This window comes from Argentina silus (assembly GCF_951799395.1).
Source record: "Argentina silus genome assembly, chromosome: 3".
In the NCBI taxonomy this organism is placed as follows: Eukaryota; Metazoa; Chordata; class Actinopteri; order Argentiniformes; family Argentinidae; genus Argentina; species Argentina silus.
Genome location: NC_139657.1, coordinates 2,753,413 through 2,760,912, shown reverse-complemented (window position 1 = coordinate 2,760,912; position 7,500 = coordinate 2,753,413). Strand labels below are relative to the sequence as shown.

Here is a 7,500-nt window from a genome sequence, read left to right as displayed (position 1 = left end):
CTCTCCTGTGCTGTAAGGCTGGTCTGATCAGGGCAGCGCTGGCATCCTCCAGATCTCCACACACACACACACACTGGAGCTGACAGGCCGAGCCATGCCCAGGAGACAGAGCAGACACTGGGGCATCTGTGTGGAGCCACTCAGCCGTCCTGGAGCCTTCCACTGGACCTGGCCGGCCAGAGGGCTCACACACACAATCTAAACATGGGGCTCAGTGGAAGCCAGTAGCTCTCAAATGGCTTTTGAAGCAGCCATCCTACCTAAGCTTAACCTGTGATCCTACCTAAGCTTAACCTGTGATCCTACCTAAGCTTAACCTGTGATCCTACCTAAGCTTAACCTGTGATCCTACCTAAGCTTAACCTGTGATCCTACCTAAGCTTAACCTGTGATCCTACCTAAGCTTAACCTGTGATCCTACCTAAGCTTAACCTGTGATCCTACCTAAGCTTAACCTGTGATCCTACCTAAGCTTAACCCGAAGCTTTTGGAATGTACAGATATTTTCCCTCGGTTAGCTATGACTCAAAAGGGATCTCGCTGGGATCCACACCGGTTTTCACCAGTTTTTGGCTGTTAAATCATACTGGACTGTTCTTACTGTATATGATGTTTCAGATGTCTATTTTATTTTATTTTTATTCTGTTTTCTATTGTCACTTTATTTTGTTGTTTATGTTGTTGTTTGTGATGTGAGCTGCTGTAACGCCTTAATTTCCCTTCAGGGATCAATAAAATATCGATCTATCTATCGATCTATCTATCTATCTATCTATCTATCTATCTATCCATTTTCATTTTGGGATACACTCGTATTTTATATTGGTCACAGGTCATGTCTGTGGCGTCCATGTGAGAAGGCCCCAGTTCAAACCCTGCCGGTTACATAGAGACTAGTGTTACGTCTTCACTGTTTCTAACAATGATACGGACGCAGGTGAACGGTTAACTTTTTATTTGTGCTAACACCGAACGTACAGCCGTGTTCCCGCTGCTTCAGGTGAACTCAAGACAACAACAACATTACCCATAATTCCTGGGTCCCTTACTACTACGGCAGCCCTAGTAGCTCACAAATACATAACATCTCCTCCCCTCTTACAACAGATGTCCTTTTAGAAAAACAACAGATAACTTAGCTCCCTTTTAAAAGAACATAAACATAAACATTCAGCTTATTTCTGGTATCAAATATTATGTCATCTCAACACATGACTTAACACAATCAACTGTTTAAAACACACATAACAGGCATGTTTAACTCTAACTCAGGGATGAGGGTAGACTGCCTCTATCCCTCAACTGCTCCCAAGGGGATTATTCTGCCCCTGATGGTTTGGGATAGTTGCTGAGCTATTCTAAAGACCCAAGCGTGCAGGGGTTTGCCGCTCTCTTTTAGGATACCTGCGCTCTGCAGGAGCATCAGTCTTATTGTCCACTGAAGGCAGAATGTCTTCAGGACTCAACTGCACAGGTGTCCCAGTTTCATCAGAAGTCACCTTTGCAGCTGGGACAGATGTCTCTGGCACTGGGTGTTGTACTGAGGTGTGGAGAGGAACTGCATGTTTGGACAGTGCATCTGTCGGATCCTCAGAGGACAGCTCTGCTGACGCTGGTGACGCAGACAGGAGCTGATCAGCATGTCTCCGCCAGACACTGTCACCCGTCTGGACGGTGTAGGAGACTGGTCCAGTCTGAGCAAGGATAGTAGCAGGAACCCACTTAAGTTCTCCACTGTAGTTCCTCGCTAACACAGTCTCGCCTGATGTGAAGAGTCTGTCCTTAGCCTGACGTTCTCTGCGTTGTATCTGTTTTTCCTGTTGGCCTCGAACTGTGTCTTTTACTGCTGAGGGCTTCAACAGGTCGAAGGTCGTGCGCAGGTCTCTCTTGAGCATTAGGCTTGCCGGAGATGCCTTTGTAGTGCTGTGAGGCGTGTTTCTGTAGTTCAGCAGAAAGGTATGCAGTCTCTGGTGTAATGTCCCTTGTCCTTGTGATGCTTTCAGTGCATGTTTCAGAGTCTGGACAAACCTTTCAGCCAGGCCGTTTGTGGCAGGATGATAAGGAGCTGAGGTGATGTGCTGCACTCCATTTGCTTGTAGAAATGCCGACATTTCCTGCGACACAAGCTGGGGCCCATTGTCAGAGACAAGCTGAGCAGGAAATCCAAACCGACAGAACATCTCTCCTAGCTTTTCGATGGTCCTTTCGGTGGTGGTCGACCTCATTATAGCCACCTCAGGCCATTTGCTGTGTGCGTCAATGGCAACCAAGAACATTCTGTCTTCCACTGGCCCTGCAAAGTCAATGTGGACACGCTGCCATGGTTCTTGGGGAAATTCCCACGGATGAAGGGGAGCTAATGGCGGGTTGTTTCTGGTTCTGTGGCAAGCTGAACAAGATGCAGTGATTTCCTCAATTTGTTTGTCCATGCCTGGCCACCAAAAATAGCTTCTCGCTATTTCCTTCATCTTGACTATTCCACTATGTCCTGCATGAAGCTGTTGCAACATTTTTGCTCGAAGTGACAGTGGAATGATCACTCGCCTCCCCCAAAGCAGGCATCCCGACTGGACAGAAAGCTCCAATCTCCTTCCCAGGTAAGGTTTCAGGCGCCCAGTGTCGCCAGCAGGTCGGCCTTTGACCACAATGTCCATGACCTCTGACAGCTCTGGGTCATTGCGAGTCCCTTTCTTGACCTGCACAGCTGAAACAGGTGCTTTTTCCACCTCCCTGAAGTAGAAGATGTCCACAGTTTTAGAATCGGGCTTTGTGACTGGCAGAGGGAGTCTGGATAACCCGTCAGCGTTGCAGTGGGAATCTGACTTACGATATTTGATGTCGTAAGCGTGAGCAGATAGCAGCAAAGCCCACCTCTGCAGTCTTGATGCAGCAAGGGATGGTATCCCAGTGTGTGGTCCCAGGATGGTTGTGAGAGGTTGATGATCCGTTAGGAGTGTAAACTTCCTCCCATACAAGTACTGGTGAAATTTTCTCACCCCGAACACAATGCTCAGTGCCTCTCTTTCTATTTGAGCATAGTTAGACTCTGCCTTGTTCAAGGTTCTAGAGGCGAAAGCGACTGGCTTTTCCTCACCATTTGGCAGTATGTGGGATAATACTGCCCCCACTCCATATGGGGACGCATCACAAGCGAGCTGAAGCGGAAGTGATGGGTTGAAGTGAGTCAGCACTTCTGATGTAGTTAACGCGCCCTTGGCTTTTTCAAAAGCCTCCTGACAGCTGACTGTCCATTTCCATGTCTTGTCCTGGCGTAACAGCTCGTGCAGTGGCTGTAGCAGTGATGCCAGATTAGGGATAAAACGGCCATAATAGTTCAATAATCCTAAAAAGGATCGCAGCTGGCTGATGTTTTGAGGTGGAGGTGCCTCCACAATGGCTGTGATTTTGGACGGTGCTGTATGAAGTCCGTTAGCATTAATCACATGTCCGAGGTATTCCACGGATGGTTGAAAGAAGTCACATTTGTCTTTACGGACTCTTAGCCCATACTCTCTCAACCTTTGAAGAGTCGCATCCAGGTTACGCAGGTGCTCTTCATCGTTTGCTCCTGTACACAGGATGTCATCTAAGTAGCACTGCACTCCTGCTAGACCACTGAGGATCTGGTCCATAGCTCGCTGGAACAGAGCTGGGGCAGAAGTGATACCAAAAGGCAGTCTGCAGTACCTGAAAAGACCTTTGTGTGTGTTGACAGTCAGCATCTCACGTGACTGTTCATCCACTTGCATTTGCAGGTACGCCTGATTTAGATCTATTTTGCTGAATTTTTGACCTCCACTCAGCCCAGCAAATAAGTCATTGATCAGTGGAAGTGGGTACTGTTCTGCTATTAAGGCCGGGTTGACGGTTACCTTAAAGTCCCCACAGGTCCGGATTCCACCATTTTTCTTTTGCACCGGAACGATGGGTGTAGCCCACTCACTAGTCGTTACAGGCTCCAAGACTCCATTTTTGACCAAAGCCTCCAAATCAGCTTCCACCTTCGGTTTGATGGCATACGGCACTGGTCTCGCTTTCAAAAACACAGGTTTAGTATCAGGTTTGACATGTAGCTTCACCGTAATATTTTCCATGCAGCCCAGTTCATCACGAAAGACCTCTTTATGTTTTTCCAGTAACATCTGAAGCTGTGTAGAACTGTCTGACATTTTTCTCACCTCTTGCCAGTTGAGACGGATCGCCTTTAACCACACCCGACCCATTATGGCGGCGTAGTTTCCCTTGGTGATGTAGACTGGAAGGCTCACCGTCTGATCATTACACTGCACCAGTACATCGGTCATCCCTTTCATGTGCACCGTGTGTCCAGTGTATGCTCTGAATACCGTGTCTGAAGGACGTAGAGGGAGATGTCTCATGTGTTTCATGTAGATTCCATAGGACAATAATGATGCCCTCGATCCAGTGTCTATTTGCATCTTTATGGAATGTCCTTCCAACTTGGCTTTGGTCCAGAAACCATCTGAGCTCTCACCCACAGTCATTACTCGTATTGTATTCACTGTGGCAGACATGTCCCCCTCCGAAGAATCACTATTACTCTCCTTTTCATATGTGACTGTGTGAACATGTCTTTTCTTCTTGTAATGTGCACTTTTCATTCTATTTCCAGTCCTTGAGCCTTCCTCTTTGCTCATTTTACTTCTGCATGCTCGCTCCACATGGCCTCTTTTCCCACATTTATGGCAATCCATATCTTTGCTCCAACAAGCAGATGCAAGATGCCCAGATGTACCACAGCGAAAGCATGGCCCTTGCACATCTTGGTTGCTGCTGCTGAGTTTGTAAACTTTCCCTACCGCATGCAGCTGCTGGGCTTCTTTAGATGCCATTTCCATGGACACACTTACATTAATGGCCTTTTCAAGAGTCAAATCACTTTCTGTAAGCAATCTTTTCTGTGCTGCTTCATTTTTCAGTCCGCATACCAGCCTGTCCCTTAAAGCATCACGTAGAGTTTCACCAAACTCACAGTGTTCAGCCAGTTTACGTAAAGCTGCCACGAACGTAGTTACAGACTCACCCTCTTCCTGATGTCGCCGGTGAAATCTGAATCTTTCGGCGATTACCAGAGGTTTAGGGGAGAAATGTTTGGTCAAGATGTCCACAATTTCTGTATACGTTTTACTCCCTGGTCTCTCTGGTTGTAGGATGTTCCGAAGCAGAGTAAAGGCCTTTGGACCGATCACAGTCAAAAAAGTGGGTACAATCTTGCCATCATCTATTCCATTCGCTGCGACAAAATAGTCAAACCGCTCCGTGTATGAGCTCCATTGCTCAACACTCTCATCAAAGGGGCCAATCGAGCCGATAACTCCAGCCATCTTACTTTAGGCTCCTGGTTATGGTGCTCCGTTGTTGGGGTCGGTGTCGCTGTTGCCTCCTCTCCTCTCCGTAGGAAAATCGTCGGAACATTCGCAGCTAGCATCAACGTTAGCCCGGGGCTCTCGTGAGGCAAACACCGGAAAACTTCTCCCTTTTTCATACACCGACAACACGCGTTGGTCCACACGTCCTCGTCGCCACTTTTGTTACGTCTTCACTGTTTCTAACAATGATACGGACGCAGGTGAACGGTTAACTTTTTATTTGTGCTAACACCGAACGTACAGCCGTGTTCCCGCTGCTTCAGGTGAACTCAAGACAACAACAACATTACCCATAATTCCTGGGTCCCTTACTACTACGGCAGCCCTAGTAGCTCACAAATACATAACAACTAGAGTCATTTCTCTCTCTCTCTACCTGAGATAGTCATGTCAACAAGAGCTCATAGCTTTCTTTAGCTCTCCTCCAGGAGAGGCTGGTCGAGGTAGAAATCAGAGGACAGGCTCATCCTAATGCATGGAATGGAATGAGGAATGGTATCAAACACGTGTTAGCTAGCTGCCTCAGTAGCAGTACTACTGGCTCCCGGGCTCAGACAGAGGAATCCAATATGACTTGGAATCCAAGAATGTGGTCGTTCATATCCTCCAGACCTCCAGAGAGCTGAGCTGGGCCTGGGGTGGGAGATCTGGCCCGGGAAGCCCAGGGAGAGCCTCTCTGTCCTGGGTTAGAATTCCTCTGAGACCCCCTGGAGGGCTGGTGGTGGTGGGAACACAAAGGAACCCTTGAGCTGTGAGTGGGGCCTGTTTTTGGAGGGGATGTCCCCTCCCCACAGCCCCCTCCCCGCCTTACAGTACCCCCAGCCCCCCTGTAAGACCCCCAGCTCCCCTGTAAGACCCCCATCCCAGGCCCTAGGGCAGACCACTCAGTAATCTAGTTACATGCTTAACCCAAAGGTAATTATGTTAAATGAGCTCTACATGGTCCAAAACACGACCTTGCCTCCCTCCCTCCCTCACCCGTCTCTCCCTGAGCCTCTCCCACGACTGCCTGCTGGCCCATCCCCCCCCCCCCCCCCCCCCCCCCTCAGGCACTTGGATGTTATCTCCTTCCCCTACTCCCAGTAGAACTGGCCACTCTACTCTGTTATCTGTGTGTGTGTGTGTGTGTGTGTGTGTGTGTGTGTGTGTGTGTGTGTGTGTGTGTGTGTGTGTGTGTGTGTGTGTGTGTGCCTGCCTGCGTGCGTGCGTGCGTATGTGTGTATGTGTGTGTGTGTGTGTGTGTGTGTGTGTGTGTGTGTGTGCGTGCCTGCGTGCGTGCGTGCCTGCGTGCATGTGTGCATGCGCGCGCGTGTGTGTGTGTGTGTTTGATAGTCCATACACAGGGAAAAGTCATTAGCCACGATATGAATAGCCTCTCCCCAGCTGATACGAACTCCATGTGGCTGTTCACTCAGCGGACAGAGAGAGAGAGAGAGCAGCCTTTGGAGTGAGATACTCCTTCCACATTCACCCCTGTTCATCCTGGTCCTCTGTTGTTTGGTGTGGGACACGGCCAGAGCTCTGGTGGTTGTTCTGAGAGCCTCCAAACCAATGTGTTTTAGCCCCGGCCTGACCTCAAGCTGTGACAGGAATCAGCCCTGGTCCGGCAGTTGAGGAATCACTGCTGTGATGTCAAATGTCACTGTGAATGTTCTGAATAGCCGAGTGACAGCTCAATGGCTAAGGATGACTACCATGATCTAGTATAGCCTCATGTCAATCAGTCGGTTAGTCAGTCAGCCAACCAGCCAGTAAGTCAGTCAGTCAGTCAGTCAGTCAGCCAGCCAGCCAGTCAGTCAGCCAACCAGCCAGCCAGTCAGCCAGCCAGTCAGTCAGTCAGCCAGTCAGTCAGTCATTCATTCAGCCAGTCAGTCAGCCAACCAGCCAGCCAGTCAGCCAGCCAGTCAGTCAGTCAGTCAGCCAGCCAGTCAGTCAGTCAGTCAGCCAGCCAGTCATTCAGTCAGTCAGTCAGTCAGTCAGTCCATTCAGCCCAGAGCAGTGGCTATAGATGAATGGTTGTTTAGACTGTGGTGGTCTGGCTGAGGGAGAGTGGGGGGGTCTAATGGGTTAAGGAAGGGGGGAATGCGAGGGGTTGATGGGAGAGGGAAGT

At 49.2% G+C, this 7,500-nt stretch overlaps 1 protein-coding gene across 1 annotated transcript in view; it reads left to right on the top strand.

Annotated features, from left to right (window-relative positions):
• Nucleotides 1-7,500, top strand: part of abtb2b (ankyrin repeat and BTB (POZ) domain containing 2b) — a gene marked incomplete at its 5' end in the record, with an annotated part of 32,186 nt that overhangs the window by 3,879 nt on the left and 20,807 nt on the right. The window lies entirely within an intron of this gene.